Source organism: Phacochoerus africanus, chromosome 9 (genome assembly GCF_016906955.1).
Source record: "Phacochoerus africanus isolate WHEZ1 chromosome 9, ROS_Pafr_v1, whole genome shotgun sequence".
In the NCBI taxonomy this organism is placed as follows: domain Eukaryota; kingdom Metazoa; phylum Chordata; class Mammalia; order Artiodactyla; family Suidae; genus Phacochoerus; species Phacochoerus africanus.
The window spans coordinates 17,000,515-17,019,879 of NC_062552.1; positions in this window are offsets into that span (position 1 = coordinate 17,000,515).

The window sequence follows — 19,365 nt, forward strand, 5'->3', positions numbered from 1 at the left end:
TGAATATTTGGTGATGTTAAGGGAGCATTATAATTATTCTTATGCAATAATGTTATTTTGATTGTGTTTAAAGAACAGCAAGGGAAAGAATCCCTAATTTTCAGAGCCTGAAATGTTTACGAAAGGAATGATACAATGTCTAGGATTTAGTTCCAAGGGGAATAAAAGTAGATGAATGTTGAAGCTGGTTGATGGGTCATTGGGAGCTCATTTAACTTTCTTTCAACTTTTGTTTATGTTTGGCATTTTATCCATGATAAAAAGTTTTAAAAAGTTATAGGGGAAAAAAAAGGACTCATCTTGGTTTTGATTTACCTCCTCATCCCCCAATTTCTCAGAATGCTCATGTTGAAATTTTTATCAGCAGTTCCTATTTTAGTGTATTCATATATTAAAATATTTTAATTTTAACATATTGATACATTAGTACATCATAATACCTATTGGAATAACTGATCTTTTGGAAAATTAATACTGTTAATTTTGGAAAAGATGGATGTTTAGGAGACACCCAAGGGAGAAAATAAATAGCATGATAATCTCATCACCCTGGACAGAGCTATAGTTAAGATTTTTGGGTATCCAATCTCAAGAATTAAGGATATATACATATTACATATAATTTTAATCATAAATCATAAATTAATCACTTCTGATTATATGATAAATTCTTTGGTTCTTTTTCTAACAATCAGTTGTGAACATTTTCCCAAGGCATTAGTGATTTTAACTAGTTTTAGTGGCTGTTTTGTATTACGTCATATAGGCATTAATGGGAAAATGTATTTAATTAGTTCCTTTTTGTTGAACATTTAGGTTTTTTTTTAAAAATTTACACTGTTTAAATGATGCTCTAATGAATACCCTTAAAGATATATCTTTGTGTACGCTCTGATCCTTTCCTTAGAATAAATTCTTATGATCAAATAGCTGGGTCGACAAGCACTTTTTTTTTTGTCTTTTTAGGGCTGCACTTGTGGCATATGGAGGCTTCAAGGCTAGGGGTCAAATGGAAGCTGTAGTGGGCGGCCTCCACCACAGCCACAGCAACGCTGGATCCAAGCAGCATCTGTGACCTACACCACAGTTTATGGCAGCACTGGTTCCTTAACCCACTGAGCAAGGGCAGGGATAGAACCCGCATCCTCATGGATACTAGTCAGGTTTGTTAACCACTGATCCGCAATGGGAACTCCAATAAGCATGTATTTTTAAGTAATTGATACATAATTCTTCAAAATGTTGACACTCATTTATATCTCATAAGTTGTATACGAGAATGCTTGTTTTTTTTCTGTGCCTTCATCAACTCTGAATATTTTCTATGATTTTCTTTTGGCTAGTTTGTTGAAGAAAATAGTATTAAAATGATTTAATTTGCATTTCTGTGATTACAGTTGAGCTTGAACAGTTTTTTCTACTTACTACTACATTAGTCTTTCAATTGCCAGTCACGTTCTTTGTATATATTTTCTACCCATGCATTCTTTTAAATTATTGATTATACATACTCTTTATATATCAAGGACAGCATCATTTTGCCAGTCATGTTATTACAGTTTTCCCTACTTGTTTTTTTTTTTTTTTTTTTTTTTGCCACACCCATGGCATGTGGAAGTTCTCTGGGGAAAGTGATCGAACCCATGCCCATCAGCAACCTAAGCTGAATCTTTAACCTGCTGCACCACTCGGGAACTTCCCTTAAGTGTTTTTTTTTGTCTTTTTGCTTTTGCTTTTTTTTGTCTTTTTTTTTTTTTTTGTCTTCTTGGGCCGCTCCCTCAGCATATGGAGGTTCCCAGGCTAGGGGTCCAATCTGAGCTGTAGCCACCGGCCTACGCCAGAGCCACAGCAACTCTGGATCCAAGCCGAGTCTGCAACCTACACCACAGCTCACGGCAACGCTGGATCGTTAACCCGCTGAGCAAGCGCAGGGACCGAACCCACAACCTCATGGTTCCTAGTCGGATTCGTTAACCACTGTGCCACGACGAGATCTCCTCCCCCTAAGTGTTTTTAAACTCAGGATATGAAATTTTCTGGTGTAGACTTTTCATATTTTTATATACTCAGATTGATTAATCTTTTTGTCCATGGATTCTGTTTTTAGTATTATAAAGTCCTTTTACATTTCAGAATTGTTGTATTTGACTTTTATTTTTCCTACTTTTCCACTTACTTTACATTTGGCTCTTCAATTCACAATGACCTTATTTTTGCTATATTGTTTAGAATAGGGATCTAACATTGGGTTTCTAGCAGTGGCCAATTATCCCAGAAATTGAACATTTCTCCTCTCTCTGGATTGAATTACTGCCTCTCTCATTCATGAAGATGTTTTGATACGTGGGCTTTGTATACTCCTTCAGTGCCATGCTTCCTAATCTTATACCAGTATAACAGTATTTTAAGCATTGCAGCTATATAGATTGTATTAATATATAGCATTAATAGTCTCTCTTTTAAAAATTTAATGTAATTTTATTAAAAAGAAATGTCTTGGCTCCCTTCCTTCTCACAACCCTTTTAATCTTCCAACTGTCTTTCTCACTCTTGTTAAGGTTCAACAAGAATTTTCTTGTAATAAATGAGGTGACTCTAGATTTATTTAGAAGGTATTTGATATTTTTGTATTATTCATTCTTCTCATCCAGTAATGGATAAGGTGTCACCCTTCAGTAGCATTCTTTTATGTTCTTCAGATAAAGTTTTGAACTGGCCCTGCATCTTTCTTGTTAATTCCTAGATATTTTATTAAACATTAAACTCTGGTCTTTGGTTTTTCATCAGCTGGCTATATGATCTTAAATCACTTAATGTTTCTGGACTCCAAGCTTCTTTCTAGCTCTATCTTTATAAATACATAATTGGCTCTCAAAATATTTTGGCGTTACCATTTATATTCTAGAAAGAGATAAATCAGAACTTAAATGGTAGCATAGCAAATAAAATGGTACAGAAATTAAATTTTGAAATATATTCTTATTCCTCTTCTTTCTGTCTGTCTGGTGTAAGCTCAATATGGCATTTTAATTGCCCCAAATATTACCTTTGAGTCCCAAGTCTATTAGGAGTGATTAAGAATAAAACATGACCTCACTCTGGAGGATATGCCACCCCTCTCTTTTAGGTGCTAGTTTTAACACTCCTGAGGGGAAAAAACACATTTTTATTTTCAGATTTATTTTTGTAACAGATGACCCAACTTTAATATTTTGAACCTGGTAGCATTTTCACATAGGCTTTTTATTTTTCTACTGACATAAGACAAGCGTTTACGTGAGTTGAAATCTGAAATGCTTATTGATTGTGGAAAAAAATGAAAAATCAATGATTGGGAATCCATTCCAAGGTCCAGAAAGGCAGAGACTCGTTCCTGGCGGGGCGCTCAGGATGACATTAGCTGCTCTTCATGTCTGCCGCTGAGTATGTGATAACACTGGGTTCTCAGAAGCAACTGAACTTGCAGAAATAGCTCATGAAGTCATTTTCTATTTAAATGGCTTTAGACTAAATACTCTTTAACTAGGACGATATTAATATATGTCTTTGACAGCAACTGCATTGAGAAGACAGCCTTTGCAAAACACTTTTGTCATCCATCCAAGTATGGGTCTTTTATGACAGATTGTTGTGTGTCTGAAGGAGCTATTGTGTCAACAAAGAGCATCATAATGAGTCTAAAAATCTGACTCAATGGAACAAATGTGTTTTAATGGCATGCGTTTTACTTTAAAAGGATGTACCAAAATAGAGCAAGAGTCTGAAAGCAGGGCATTATTTTATAATGAAAGACTAATATATGGGTAGTTCTGAGTAAGAATGTTACTGGGAATGAAAATTGACTTAGGGTTGATAAAATCATTCCCATCAGCAAACCACAAATGCCCTAGGAGAGTTATCTGCAGTGGTGCAGGAGGGAAAATTAAAAGGGGTACAGACCCCAGGAATGTCATTTACTGCAGTTCACCCCAGTAAGATGCAGGATTACGTGGGGCATAAGACTGTCTTCCTATGGCACTCAAAACACCTAACAGCTTGTTACGGGCTTGCAAAATCACATTTACTAAAATGCTGCACAAGCAATCCTAGAAGATCCTGTTTCTGTTAATGTTTAAATTCTACTTATTTTTTATTTTTATTTTTTAAAGTCTTTTTTTGCCATTTCTTGGCAAAAATCTCTCGCGGCATATGGAGATTCCCAGGCTAGGGGTCGAATCAGAGCCGTAGCCACCAGCCTACACCACAGCCACAGCAACGCGGGATCCGAGCTGCGTCTGCGACCTACACCACAGCTCATGGCAATGCTGGATCCTTAACCCACGGAGCAAGGCCAGGGATTGAACCCGCAACCTCATGGTTCCTAGTCGGATTCACTAACCACTGAGCCACGACGGGAATCCCTAAATTCCACGTATTAAGTGTGCTATAATCTTGAGGGGGAAAGACTTAAGTTTGGAGACTGAGATAAATTTTCTTATATGTTTAGTGTATAAGGGGTGTATGTGTAGCACTTGGGACCAAAATTGTATGTAAAAGGTAGATGTTATATAATAACAGTTTTCTTTGAAATTGACATCACATTACTTCTGGAAATGACTTTTAAGGACTGTCATTTGCATTTTTGGTAAGAAAATTTACTTATGGGAATATAGTATAGTACATTTTCTGCATTTTCATTTTTCAATTTATTAGAATCCTCAGCCTGAGTTACTTGAAATCCAGTGCATGAGTATTTATATATATCAAAAAATTAGGGAGTTCCCATCATGGCTCAGTGGTAATGAACCCGACTAATATCCATGAGGATGAAGATTTGATCTCTGGCCTGGCTCAGTGGGTTAAGGATCTGACGTGGCTGTGGCTGTGGCAGGCAGCTGTAGCTGCGATTTGACCCCTAGCCTGGGAACTTCCATGTGCTGTGGGTGTGGCCCTAAAAAGCAAAGAAAAAAAAATTAGGCACGTGATGTCAACCTGGGGATTATTACTTTTTCTTTTTCTTTTTCCTGACTGTGAGGATCCACATCTTTTTTAATTTTGTTACATCTGCTGGTTGAAACAATAGCAACTCTGTTCCAACAAAGGCTCTTTAGGAGGCAGAAAGAACCCTTTTGGCAAAACAGAATAGAGGAAACTCCGAGACGAATATGAGTCTGAATTGTCACTTAAGACGGTTTATTTTCTGGGCAGGGTTTCCTGTTGACCCCAAGTCACCATTTATGTCCCTTACCGTCTCTTTTTTCCTGCTTAGATGGCCTCAGTGCTGTTTCTGGTTTCTTTTGCAAATTGCTCACTTCTTAAATGCATGGTGTGGTTCTTTTCTTCTTCCGTTAGATGCCTCCTTTTAGCTACCGGTAACCTTGCATAAGTCAGCAGTGCCTTTTTAGAAGTACTGGGTGATTTGCCACTTGGGGGTGTGCAAGTTTGGGAAGAGAGAACTGTTTGGTTACGCACTGCTGCCTGAGCACAGTCACTGGTACATGGACTCATAGGCATGGTGGTATGGGGAAGGTGCCTCCCTGGCAGCGCAATCCTGGGTGACCTTTGGCAAGAAGCATCTACGTAATTTACAGATTTAATGCAGAACAGGAGCTCCATGATCTGGAACTGAAGAGGTGAAGCGAGATGCATATTTTCCGGGTTTCTAGGTTGAAGGAAACATGACCCTTCTTTGAGAAAGTCATAAGGACCAGCTCCTTTGGCGCAAGAGATCCATGTTCTTAGGGCACTGCTGTATGCCATCATTCCAACCAAGATATAAACTATTCAAGCGAGGGACTGGGTCCCACCTACCTCTGCATTGTCTCTGAAACAATGCCTCCCATTAGAGCACAGATGCCTGTGGCCCAATACATTGAGTTGACACTCAAATGCTAGCTGAAAGGAGGGAAAAACAGTAAAGAACCATCACCTCTCTATTCCAAGCTCTTGGACCCGTTGCTCATCTGTGTTGTTATTCCCCCCTACCCCCCTCCCCACCCCGCCAGAAAGAACCCAGGAATGTACAGACAAAGACGACATTCTTGTCCACTGGCACCAGTGAAAGAAGGGCAGAGGTTAGAGAGAGAACAGGGCAAGTCAAACTCTGGGGCTGAGGAAGCGTCCCCAGGCTGGGAAGGTGGATGGGAAACTGTCTGGGGTGGTGTTCTTCCATAGGGTGGGGGGTGCCCTGGGAGGTCATGTCTAGGTCTCTGCAAAGCCCCAAAAGTGAGCGTCTCTGCACAGAATTCCAGGCTAGATTTCAGGGAACAGAAGGGAGTCTTTTGTTCTTTGGCAAACTGCACATTCCAGACTCTACTGTGGAGAGGTCAGATCTGTGAATGATGGGGGCAGGGGGTTCATTTAAGGAAAAGGCATCTTTGTTGAAATTGGAACGGGTCAAGGGTGAAAAGGTGAGGCGAGGCAGATGTCGTTCTGTGTATTGCAGTATCCCAAGATCTACAACATCTCGGGGGAATGGTAAGCTTAATACTTAGTTGTTGAGTGCCTGCCCTATGAATCTTCGGGGCGTTATTTGTTATGTATGTATCACTAAAAGAGTATTAAACTTTCCCCACACTGTCTGGTTTGTCTCACTAGAGAATGGCAATTCTCTTTCCACCAGAAAAGAGTTTGTTTTGTTGAAGAAATCCTGAAGTCACTTTCCATAGTTGGCGTTTCGTTTTTGAGCTTCAGGGTGCCTTCTGAAGCTACTGGGAGAGAGGACTCTTGCAGGATAGCCAAAAGGCCGGCACTACCCATGTCTAGGTTAGACAAAGATAGAAACATGCTTCTGGACTCCCTCCTGGGCTAAAACTACTCATTGGCATCAGAAACTCTTTTCTGTTTTTAAAAATTCCTGTAGCCTGTAATTTGCACACTAAATTTGTCTGTGTTGGTACTGGCATCAGTTAACGCAATCTCTTTTTCCAATGCATGGCTCACCCACACATTTGTAACTCAGGATGGTAGCCTTGGAAATATTTTCTACCTGGAAACGTCATAAAGAGAGGAAGTCCCCCTTCAGGAAGGTGACTGGAAACCCACTGTAGCTGTTCCTTAGCAATCTTTGGGCTTACCTTTTCAGTTGTTCAAACTCAAATAGCTTTGCTTGACAGTAGAGATCTGAGCACATCATGGGAACGTTGGCGACAGGATACTGGGAAACACTTATTCACAATTCAGCAAGAGCACCGGACGCCCCCACCTCCGAGTCTCTGTTAGGTGCCCTCTTAGGCTTGGGGGCTGTGGATATGAATAAGGCAGCCACCCACTGTGGAGGGTGCTACAGAATTAACTTAGCCTTTTCCAAGGGAAGTGAGTTTATGAGAAGACACTAAATTTATGCATAACTTGGATGTTTTTGGCCACTCTCTGCTCAAGGCCCTCTATATCCCTGTCTAGTCTCTCTGTGCTGGGCACTTACTTATCCCACTTACTGCTTAGAACACGCCTGTGTGAAAGATTTTGTAGATGTGGAAATGCCATCTTTGAGAGTACAGTAACCTGTGGAAAGGCCCACAGCTGGAGTCAAGGGTTAGCCCCAGATTATGCTGACTCTGCCAAATGTTCTTTGGTCCAAACCAAGTTGCCACCGGCTCCTGTATGCCCTCCACTCCTACACATGTGGATGGAATCCATCAAGCCTTCTCTAAGTGAAGGGAAGAGCTAAAATAGCAGCATTCTGTTTTTTGGTTTTTTTTTTTTCTTTTGTCTTTTGTCTTTTGTTGTTGTTGTTGTTGCTATTTCTTGGGCCGCTCCCGAGGCATATGGAGGTTCCCAGGCTAGGGGTCGAATCGGAGCTGTAGCCGCCGGCCTACGCCAGAGCCACAGCAACGCGGGATCCGAGCCGCGTCTGCAACCTACACCACAGCTCACGGCAACGCCGGATCGTTAACCCACTGAGCAAGGGCAGGGACCGAACCCGCAACCTCATGGTTCGTTAACCACTGCGCCACGACGGGAACTCCCTTACTTTTGTCTTTTTAGGACTGCATCTGCGACCTATGGAGGTTCCCAGGCTAGGGGTTGAATCAGCGCTCTAGCTGCCAGCCTGTGCCACAACCATGGCAGTGCTGGATGCGAGCCACGTCTGTGACCTACACCACAGCTTATGGCAATGCTGGATCCTTAACCCACTGAGCAAGGCCAGGGATCGAACCCACATCCTCATGGATACTACTCGGGTTCATTAACCACTGAGCCATGATGAGAACTCTTGAAATAGCAGGGTTTTAGAGTTCTCTAAAACAAAATCCATCCCTGCCACCGTTTTCTGCTTCTTCCTTGAATGGTTGAATATATACTTGTCTGGCTGTCTCTTCATGTGGGGCTTGCTTGGAAAAAACAGAGCTTGGTTATCTTGCGACCCTGTTGAACTATCAGCCATTTTTTTATTGATACAAATGTATTAACCTGGTGTCAAGAAAAGATTCTTACTTTATTCTGGGAAGAAAACATTGAATCATTTTTCTTGGAGTTCCCACTGTGGCGCAATAGTATTGGCAGCATCTTGGGACGAAGTTTCAGTCCTTGGCTGGGATGAAGGTTCAGTCCTCGGCCTGGCACAGTGGGTTAAGGATCTGGCATTGCCACAGCTGCGCCTTGGGTTGAAACTGTGGCTCAGATCTGATCCCTGACTCAGGAGCTCCATTTGCTGTGGGGTGCCCCTACCCAAATCTAATTTTTCTTTAAGTTATTAAAAAAAGGAAATGCAGTAATTTTTAGTAATCCTACTTCCTAAGGTTATTGCTTTCCTTTTAAGAATTCAAAGTTTGATATTATCTCCATGTAGTGCATTTTTCTAATGCAATGTGTAGTCATAGCTCAATAAATTGAGTATTTTGACACTAAAATAGCAAGAATCACTAGCAGAAAGCACTTATCAAGAGAGGACCGTTGACCCTTGAGCAACATGGGTTTAAACTGCTGGGGCCCATGGGTAAGTGGATTTTTTTCCAATAAATATACGTAGACATGAATTTCTTTTTCACATTATCATTCCATTTTTGGTGTCTACTGTTCATAGTATGAATACCATCTACATTGTCTTGTATTACATGACAATAACAATGTAGGTGCTGACAGACAGGTGATTCGTCTTCTTAAGATACAACGTTGACACTTAGGGTGTTGATAAACACAGTACGGTACTGTAAATATACTTTCTCTTCCTTGTGATTTTCTTAATAACACATTCTTTTCTTTAGCTTACTTCATTGTAAGAACACAGAGTATAACACATATGACATACAAAATATGTGCTAATCAACCATTTATGTTGCCGGTGAAGCTTCTGGTCCACAGTAGGGTATTAGCAGCTATGTTTTGGCGGTGTCAAAAGTTCTATTTAGCTTTCCACCTGTGCGAGGGGGTCAGTGCCCCTAAGGCCTGCGTTGTTCAGGGGTCAACTGTATTTCCTACTTCTGTTCCTTTACAGGTATCTTTCAAATCTTCATCCCTGTTCTTTGGGTGCAAAATCAAGGACAAGGGAGATGCTTCATTTATAATTTAGTAGCACTTGGAGGACTTGGCTTGCCGCATTTGCTATTAGTTACTCCTTTAACACTACACTGTTTCATTTAAGCATTTAAAAACGTGTGGCTCCATTCTACCCTTTGATTTTTTTCATCGGAAGTTAAAAGTCAGCTGTCTCCCTCACACATAATCGTAGGACACAGTTGGGTGTGTGTATTACTGCTGCACAGAATGGATGCAGCGCATACGTTTCTGGCTGAGAAGTACCCTAGAATATGGAATTCCCTGATGATTGCAAGGATGTGGAGTATTCTTTGGAGGACTGCCTCACATATTTAATGTATAGCTTGTTCTGTCTGGGGACTGCTCCTCAGAACTCTGCCATCTGTAGTGGGTGGCAACTCAGTCTCAGCCTTGAAGAATTCATCTGTTAATTTTCTTTCTTTCTTTGACTTGATGACACCATTGTGGTTACTTCTCCTCCCTCTCCAATCAATAACCTCTCATTTTCCATTATTACATCTTAAGTATATTGCCGTGGTTGCAAGCTGTTACATTTCCATTTTGGAAGTAGGATGGCTGGAAAAATCTGTCTGGAAAACATCGTAGGAGTTCAAATTCTCCAGACAGGGTGGTCTTTCAAATGAGTTACTGCTTTGATGGAAGAGCAGCCCCACCTGCCTATGTTTATTAGCTGAGCTCACCTGGCCATGTCATCAATTTATCGACGAAGACCCTGGCACTTGGGCGTGAAGTCACCTGCCCCCATAGGGCCGATGTAGCTCTCAGAGTCCTGCGGTCTGACTCTGTTCTTCCCTGTTACTTCTTCTTCTTCCGCTTTAATAATTATTTTTATTTTTTCCATTATAGCTGGTTTACAGTGTTCTGTCAATTTTCTACTGTACAGCAAGGTAACCCAGTTACCTTGTATACTTTCTTTTTTCTCAAGCTTACATATGAAAGAATATTAGGGGACTTTAAAAGCAGAGTCTTATTTCTGTTTAGCTGGCAGGAGAGGTATGCTTGACCCTCAGTAAAAGCCATCCAGAATTTTCTATCTGGGTCTTCATCTAACCGTTGGAGTGGCTGACAGGCCTCATACAACATCTGGACTTGAAGTCACGACTGGGTCTTTTGGGAAGTGGCAGAAAGCTGGAGGGTGATATCCTGTTTCTGAGGGCTCGTGTTTTTAATGCCTTGGTTGATCTTTAATGGACACCATTTTTTTGAGGGAGGGAAGGGAGATGTGCTTGCCTTTGACAGTGCATTTTTAATTTAGAAAAAGAATAGCCTGTATTTGAAAGGTTGTATGGGAGTCTTTCTTGAGAAAAAAAATGGAAATGTCTAGGCCACATGTTCTAAATTGGAGGAAGAATATGGTTTACGATTGCTTCGCTGGGGGGGATTGGGCAAACTTGGGACCAGACAGTGGCGGATTCTTGCCTGGCACTACCCCTGGGTAAGCCCAGCATGGCAAGCAATCTCTCCATAATGGTTTGGGCTCAGGTTGGTGGTGTGAGGCCAGGCACGGGGCAGCGGAATGAGCTTCTCTTTCCTGCAGCCTCCTCGCTGGCCTGCATCTTGGCCCAGAAAGGCAGTGGTGGCCCTGAGCTGGTGAATGTGGTGGGAAGGAATGGGAAAAACTAGATCCTGGGCCACTTATACATCCTTTTAGGGAGCTGTGTCTCTGGGCAGCTCGATTTAAAATGCATGTTGGGGGGGAGTTCCCGTCGTGGCGCAGTGGTTAATAAATCCAACTAGGAACCATGAGGGTTCAATCCCTGGCCTTGCTCAGTGGGTTAAGGATCTGGTGTTGCCATGAGCTGTGGTGTAGGTTGCAGACACGGTTTGGATCCTGTGTTGCTGTGACTCTGGCATAGGTGGCTACAGGTCCGATTTGACCCCTAGCCTGGGAACCTCTATATGTTGTGGGAAGAGGCCCTAGAAAAGGCAAAAAGACAAAAAAAATTAATGATTATAAAATAAAATGCACATTGGGGAGATCCTGTGGTGGCTCAGCGGGCTAAGAACCTGACTTATATCCTTGAGGATGCAGGTTCCATCCCTGGCCTCGCTCAGTGGGTCAGGGATCCAGCGTTGCCCATGAGCTGTGGTGTACGTTGGTGATGCGGCTTGGGTCCAGGGTTGCTGTGGCTGTGGTATAGGCCTGCAGCTGTAGCTCCAATTTGATCCCTAGCCTGGGAACTTCCATGTACCTCAGGTAGAGCCCTAAAAAGACAAAAACAAACAAACAAACAAAGATAACAAACAAAAAACAAAAATTCACATTGGGGTTTATTTTCCTCGGACTAGGTGCATTATTATACTTCTTTTACAACAAAGGAAACTTCTTCGCCGGAGGTGGTGCCCCAGAGGAATGGATTGAACTGAATTCTGCGGTAGGAAGAGCACCAATCTTATAAGCGTCCATTGCTTCTTTCCTTCTGTCTTCCTCCCTCACCCTCACCCCCTTCAAGTCTATTCTGTTAATCTATTGATGTTGCCTTCATAGGGTTTGACTGTGGGTTTCCAACTGCCCCTAGGGCACTCACAGACCTTTCTCTCGTTGTGAAACCAAAAACCACTCTCCCCACCCTTCTGGCTCATCCTGACTGCTCCTGTTGAAACACCTTGAAATCCTCAGGCTTGTGTGGCCTCAGGTGGTTCCTGATCTTCAGCATCTCAGATATCTGTAGAGGGAGCATGATCATAGTACCTGGGAGTTGGGTTCTTTCGAGTTTTAGATGAATATGTAAAGCTCTTCCAAACAGGCCAGATATAAGTAGGGGTTTTACTGTACATACAGTGTTTTTGTTTGTTTGTTTGTTTGTTTTTCTTTTCTTTTCTGGCCACCCCGTGGCATGTGAAGTTCCTGGGCCAGGGATCAGATCCACAGCTGTGACCTAAGCTGCAACTGTGGCAATGGCTGGGTCCTTAACCCACTATACCAGGCTGGGATTGAACCTGTGTCCCAGCGCTCCCAAGGTACTCCTGATCTCGTTGTACCACAGTGGGAACTCCCAGTGTTAGCTGTTTTTGTTCTTACTGTTCCTGCTCATTCCCTCACTCATGACCAAAACTCTCAAATGCTGGGCATTGGTTCCCTAGGAGCATCTCGTGTGGCCTGAGTCTGGCCTCCCTTGGCCTGTGTCCCCCACCCCCCACATAGTCATCTATCCCAGCAGCTGGCCTGGCTGGGGGGCCCTCCTTCCTCTCAGGACTACGTCGTCCTTCTCATCTGGGCTTCTTTCCTCTCGCTTTCCTTCCCCTATTGTTGTGATTAATCCTCTAGCCCATTTCTCCAGTTTCTGGGCTTGAACAAGTCCCCCTTGTCTGCTTCTCTTTCCCCTTGGTTGCCTCCTGCTCTCTTCCCCATCCCTCCCTGTCTTTCTTCTGCTTTTTTCTTCCACCTTCCATCTCCCCCAATTCCCACCCCATGTTTCCTTATTAAAACAACTTAAGCCTTGGGAGAAAGGTTGCAGTTTTATCATATTCCTAGTGGTCTAGCATACAGCAGGAGTGTGCGACCAGTGAGACTGAAAATTTATAGTAGCAAGAATAGTAGGTTGAGGACCCGAAGGTACCTCATCCTGACGGATGTGCAAAGTAGAGGGTAATAGAGTTTATGAAACCTGCGTTGCTTCACATAATTCAATGGTGGAGGGGCAGGAGTTAGAGGAAAAGGATGAACAGAAGTACTTAGGGTAGAAACCTGCAGCATGTAGTTTTTGCTTAATGATGCCAAAGAAATTTCCTCTTCATTTTTATGGAAAAAAATGTATTTTAAATTCTAGAAACTTCTACCTGCCTGTCTCTTTCGATGTGTGCATGTATGTGTGTGAGTATGTGTGATGTGCGCTTGTATTTTAAAACACAGTCATTTACTATGAAACTGCGGCAGTTAAATAGTATATGTTGTTACTGCAAGGGAGATATTTTAATACTACATATTTAACTGTTCTCATGAAACACAATCTACCGTTTTTGAATATGTTCCTTCCCTTTTGTGGCTTTTCACTCATTTTACTCCAAATTCCCTGTAAATCTTACTAAGAATGAAGGTAAATTAAACAAGGCCCTGGTATTTTGATAGATCTCTTCAAGATCTGGTTCCCAGCTTTTATTTACTCCTGGGTTTATCTGATAAAACCCTGGCATGCTTTAAAAATTTTTTTTTAAACTTCATCTAATAATTGATGAGACACTGATGTTTGCAATTGCACCATATCCAGAATTGCAAGTGTAAGAAAAAAATAAGTCTATAGGAGCATTTTCTTTTAACATGTTGGGTAATAATTCTTTCTCTTTGAAGCGAGTGGTGGCCTCTCTAGGAAGGAAACGGTGTTTCTCTGTGAGGCCAGGGCGCAGTCTCTTGGCTCCAAGAACAGATGCTTACAAATGAGCTCGTTGGCCTCCCCAGATACTAGGAGAGGACTGAGGGTAAATACATACAGTCCCCCTTTTCCAACTGTCACCTTCCTTTCTGCCTTCAGTGCCCATTGATGTTGAGCAGGTGAGAGTGGATAAATAATTTATATCATAGTATCCGCTTCGTCAGAAATCCGTAAAGATTTCTTGAAGGGTTTAGATCTAAAAATCTTTCTGAATTAAGCCCTAAATTATTCATATTGTGAAACTAGGGTCTCTTTCTTGCCTGTGCTGTGTATGCTGCTATATTTTGAAACGGAACGATTCATGGACCCCTCCACCCATTGTTCCTCTTTTTTGGTCTAATGCAGACAGCACAGAGGAAATGGAAAGTTCTCAGCATTTTTACAACCACTGCTAGATGTCTTTTATGGGCCTGATAAATTCAGTAGACAAAATCAAAGTAGTTAGTCTCTTGGGCTTTAGTGTTCTCATCTCTAAAATCAGGAGATGCACTGAAGATTCTTTCCAGCTTTAGATTATGTAATTCTTTCTTTCAGAATTTGTGTGGAGTTTATAACATTGATGGGAACTAAAGTTTAGGCCAGTAAAATAAGACAGAAATCAGGTTCTCAGACACAGGGTGATTTTTTCAGCCTAGTGTCTGCCAGTCCAAGCCTTGTTATAACCACAGTGTGGCAAGATCTGATGTCCTATTATTATTTCTTTCACTTGAGAATGCTTCAGCTGCCGAGATCTATCATAGAAGTTGTTACACTGTGAGTTTCCCCATATCCATCAGAAGAAGAAAATCCATCATGCTTTTGACTAGTTTTTCCTCTCCAAGAAAATGATGTTTAAGAGAATGACATGTAATATAGACTTAACTATTCTTAAGGCATTGAAGAAACTGCATCTGAAATAAAATCAATACATGATGCAGTAGTTTATTTACATTTAAAATATTGAATGGCAAAGCGTTTTATCAAAGACCTTGGGACCAAATACGCATTCTAGAGCTACACAGAGTCAAAAGGATAAAAGGTAGAAGAGAAAGCGGCAGAGTTACTGTGTAGTTGTGGTACAATTACTCTGTGTATCTCAACTACACTAACAACAGAAATGTAGATATTAGGGTTGGTATGTTTAGAGATTTTTAAATTTCATCCTATAATATTGATTCAAGTTATAATAGTTACCAGGCAACTAAGAGGAACAAAAGCAGAGTCTTACCCTTCATATTTCTAGTTTTATTTTGCATTGCATTCTGTTTTATAGGTAGGTGAATAAATTATGTGTTGCTGTTACACCTTTTTAGATAAGTCCTTTTTTTTAATGTTCTGTAGCAGTTTATATAGCGTGGAAATTACTCGTCCTTGAAATTTAAAATAATTGGCCAATAAAATCGAATGGGCACTGAGGTTTTTTTTTAATTGGTGTAAATTACTTTATGCATTTCTTAATTTCTTCTATTTACTGGTTTCTTTTGAGAATTGAAATCTGTATAGAGAACCATCAGTTACTTTAAGATTTTAAAATTTCACCATGAATCATTTTGCAATACATGCATGTATTGAATTATTGGATTGTGTTAAATTTGCTCAATGTTACATGTCAATTATATCTTAGTAAAGCTGGAAAAAAAGACCAGAATTTGTCAGGAAATTTTACATTAGGTAACTGTAATTTACTTAATAAAAATTTAGACAGTTTTTTTCTGATTTTATTTGTGTTTTCTCTTTTTCTTTGATTAGATCTGTTTATTCTCCCCTCCACAAAATCTAACTCTTGGATTCCTTTATTTATGCTGATGCTTTTTGGTTTTCTGTTTACGTTTTGATGGGATCCTTAATCTTCTCCTTCAGCTTTCCTATTGTATGTATTTCAGTGGCTCCCATTCTGATATAAGGAGGTCTACCTGAAACCCACCTGCCTGACCACCCCCCCCCCCCCCCCGCCCCCGCACTGGGAACAGAAGACTCTTGGCCTCTTCTGTGGCTCTCGGTCTCCATTCTCATGAGGAAGGATATGAGAATTCGTGGGCCTGTGTGTCTCTCTGGCTCTTCCTGTACATTTTGCGTCACCTGGCTTCAACTCTCAGCACCATTGCTGCTCCTAGGCTCATAGTTTACAGCCATTGTCACAGTGCTGGGTTCAAAAAGGGCATGCCCTCCCCTTTATCACCCTAGTCCGAGCTTGGACGGAGACCCCTCCCCTAGTTCCTCAAAGATTTCTAAATTGAGGCTATAACATTTAACATGACTTAATCAAAGTTTAGGCTAATTGGAGAGAACTGTAGCCCAGAATTAGCTGCAAGATATGACGATTATGGGGCTCCACATGAGGTTGGATTTTAGGCTTGATGTGTCTCCATGGGGTGGAAGTCAGTATTCTCCACCATCCTTGCACCTCTAAGTGAATCTATCCACTTGAGAGTTCAGGCCAAAGTCTCCCTTGAATTAGAGAAAAAAAGGGAGTTTTATTCTCAGCCTAAGACCTTTCTTTCCTGATTTCCCCTTTTAGGATCTACCTCTTCCCAGGATGACTGATGGAAAGAATATTCAGTTCCATCAAAGGAACCATCACAGCTTACCCAGAGTGTTAGTCCCTTAACCTATAGCAGCTCTAGCCAGACAACCATAGAACCCAGTGGTCCAGAAGTTTTTAGCTTTGTGGACACAGGCTTTGAGTCATCTGTGAACACTATGAAACTGTGTGCAAAATTTTTTTCTGGGGAGCAGATTTACAGCATTTATCAGATTATTACATTGATCTGGCATCTCCCCTAAAGATTAAGAACCACTTCAGGCGTTCCATTTGTGGCTCAGTGGTTAACGAGTCCAACTAGGAACCATGAGGTTGCGGGTTGGATCCCTGGCCTTGCTCAGTGGATTGAGGATCCGGCGTTGCCATGAGCTGTGGTGTAGGTTGCAGACATGACTTGGATCCTGTGTTGTTGTGGCTCTGGCGTAGGCTGGCGGCTATAGCTCCGATTAGACCCGTAGCCTGGGAACCTCCACATGCCTCGGGAGTGGTCCAAGAAAGGGCAAAAAGACAAAAAAAAAAAGAAAAGAAAAGAAAAAAAAAAGAACCACTTCAACACCTGATACTAGTACAACCTGGTAAATAAACTATACACCAATATAAAATAAAATTAAGTTAAAGAAAGAGCTGCTTCAGTAGTCTACCTCCAGTCTGGGTTAATTGGGTAGGACATCCACAGCTTATTCTAGGTAGGGCTTTCCTTGTAGTCCTTCCTTCATTGGCACCTAAAGATGGGACCTTCATGTCTTCCCTGCAGACAGCTGTGTGGCAGCTTTTGATTTTCTGCAGACTGCTGAGATGCAGATAGCTCCATGGAACAATTTGTAGGAACCATTCCATCCAAATCCATCCTTGGACAAGAAACATTTCTTCAGGATAAGAAACAGACTCTCAGAGATGCAATTCTGCCCAGTCTTGTACAACCATTCTCATTTCATAAGAGGTCTTTGCATAATTAAGCTGTTTGGCTGGTTTTTCTAGGACAAAGAGTCTTCTACAAGAGGGGTAGGATTTTGGTGATCTTAAAGCCAGAACTTAACTCTGTCTGAATTCTTGTAACCTCATCTACCTCCTTTTCCCAGCAGTCCTTGTGAGATGGAAACTTCTCTCAGGCACCTGCCCTAGGACTTGGAGCCCAGTAGAGAGATGATGGTAGCAAAAGCTTTCTTTTCTCCCGTCACACCCATGGCCAGATGTCTCATCTCCTGTTTGACTTGGAACTCGGGCATCTATTCTGGGTTGATGTTGGATTCCTCAATTCTCTCACAGTCCCCATAGACTCTGGCACAGTTCCTCTTGCTTTGCTGAAATTACAGGGCAGCTTCATTTGCATTGTAATGAGCCCGGTTTATGATGCCTGGCAATGTATTTACTGAGTGCTGTTTCTCTTTCTGTGCGTGGGTCTCATTCGCTCTTCCAAGCAATGCATGAATGTTCACACCAGTCCAGGTTGAGGGCTAGGGGTAGGAGTGGGATAAAGTCATTTGTAGTGGGATTGCAGCTTTGAACATTGGCAAATAGTCCTGGGGTCTACCAAGGTAAAAAGGCTGTCTAAGGAAAGCTCTCATCCTGCCATTGTCATCCACTCTCGGCATCACATTTTAATTTGAAATAGGATCACTCTTTTGCCATTGTCTACTGTTTTTCTGTCTTGTGTGGCTCTCATTGTAAGAAGTGGCTTCTTGAATTTTGAAGATGATCTGCTGGATAGTTTTTAATGCTATTATTAATTACGGCAAAAGGAAACAAACGAGGTGAGAATTTGGGTCACTGACCTGGCAGGTTGTCCATTTTCTCCGGATATCGTAGTTTCTTGCTCAGATGCCATCAGTGAAGGCTGGTGAAGACCTCTCACTTCCATCCCAGACATGGTAACTTGGGAGGTAGGTAGCAAAATGATGTTTCTGAAACTTGCCATAATCAGTGCAAGGGAGGAGAAATGTCTCCAGATAATGATCATACCTGCTTCCTGTCTTTGTTCCCCATGATAAGATTTCTCCCTCTGTTGGTGTTTTCATTTTTTAGGAAGCTGGCAGTGAAATTTTCAGATTTTGCCATTCTATCATCTCAGTTGAAAATCTGAACATTTCTTAAATACAAAGTGATTTTACAGAATTGCAACTTGTGATAATTTAGATGTTAATAGGGAGTGCTGATCAAATTAAAATAATGTCTTTCCTACTGACTCATAGAGTTTGAAATTTAACATAAAGGAAATATAAAATGAGGGAGCACACATTTTAAAATGAAAGAATCTCAAGTTCTTGTTGTGGCGCAGAGGAAATGAATCTGACTAGCATCCACGAGGTTTCGAGTCTGATCCCTGGCCTCGCTCAGTGGGTTCATGATCTGGCTTTGCTGTGAGCTGTGGTGTGGCTTGGATCCCACGTTGCTGTGGCTGTGGTGTAGGCCAGCAGCTGTAGCTCCAATTCGACCCCTAGCCTGCAAACTTCCATATGCCATGAGTGCAGCCCTAAAAAGCAAAAAAAAAAAAAAAAAAAGAATAAGGAGTCTTTCAGTTTAAATGAACTTTTTAGTGTCTCACTGAATTGTTTTATTATAAAGAATCTGATAGTTCTCTTTAGTATTTATGAAATGTCCTATTTAGAACTGGATTACAATAATTATTTTACAGTATTATTAACATATTAGTTTAAAGCACAGAGTATATAAAGGAAAGTGGTTTCATAACAAACCATTTTGTAATTTGGACCTTCACTAAGTGACATGGGCTCCCCTTGCCTGATTTCTTTGACTTAGTACCATTGTAATCTGTGTTCCAATAGAGGAGACAGTTTACAGAGTGGCAATTCTGACCAGGCTCCTGTGGCTGGTGCGGTTTCCACTGACATCAGAAATAACACTGGACGGAGTTCCCGTTGTGGCTCAGTGGTTAAAGAATCCGACTAGGAACCATGAGGTTGCAGGTTCAATCCCTGGCCTTGCTCAGTGGGTTAAGGATCCGGCGTTGCCGTGAACTGTGGCGTAGGTTGCAGATGT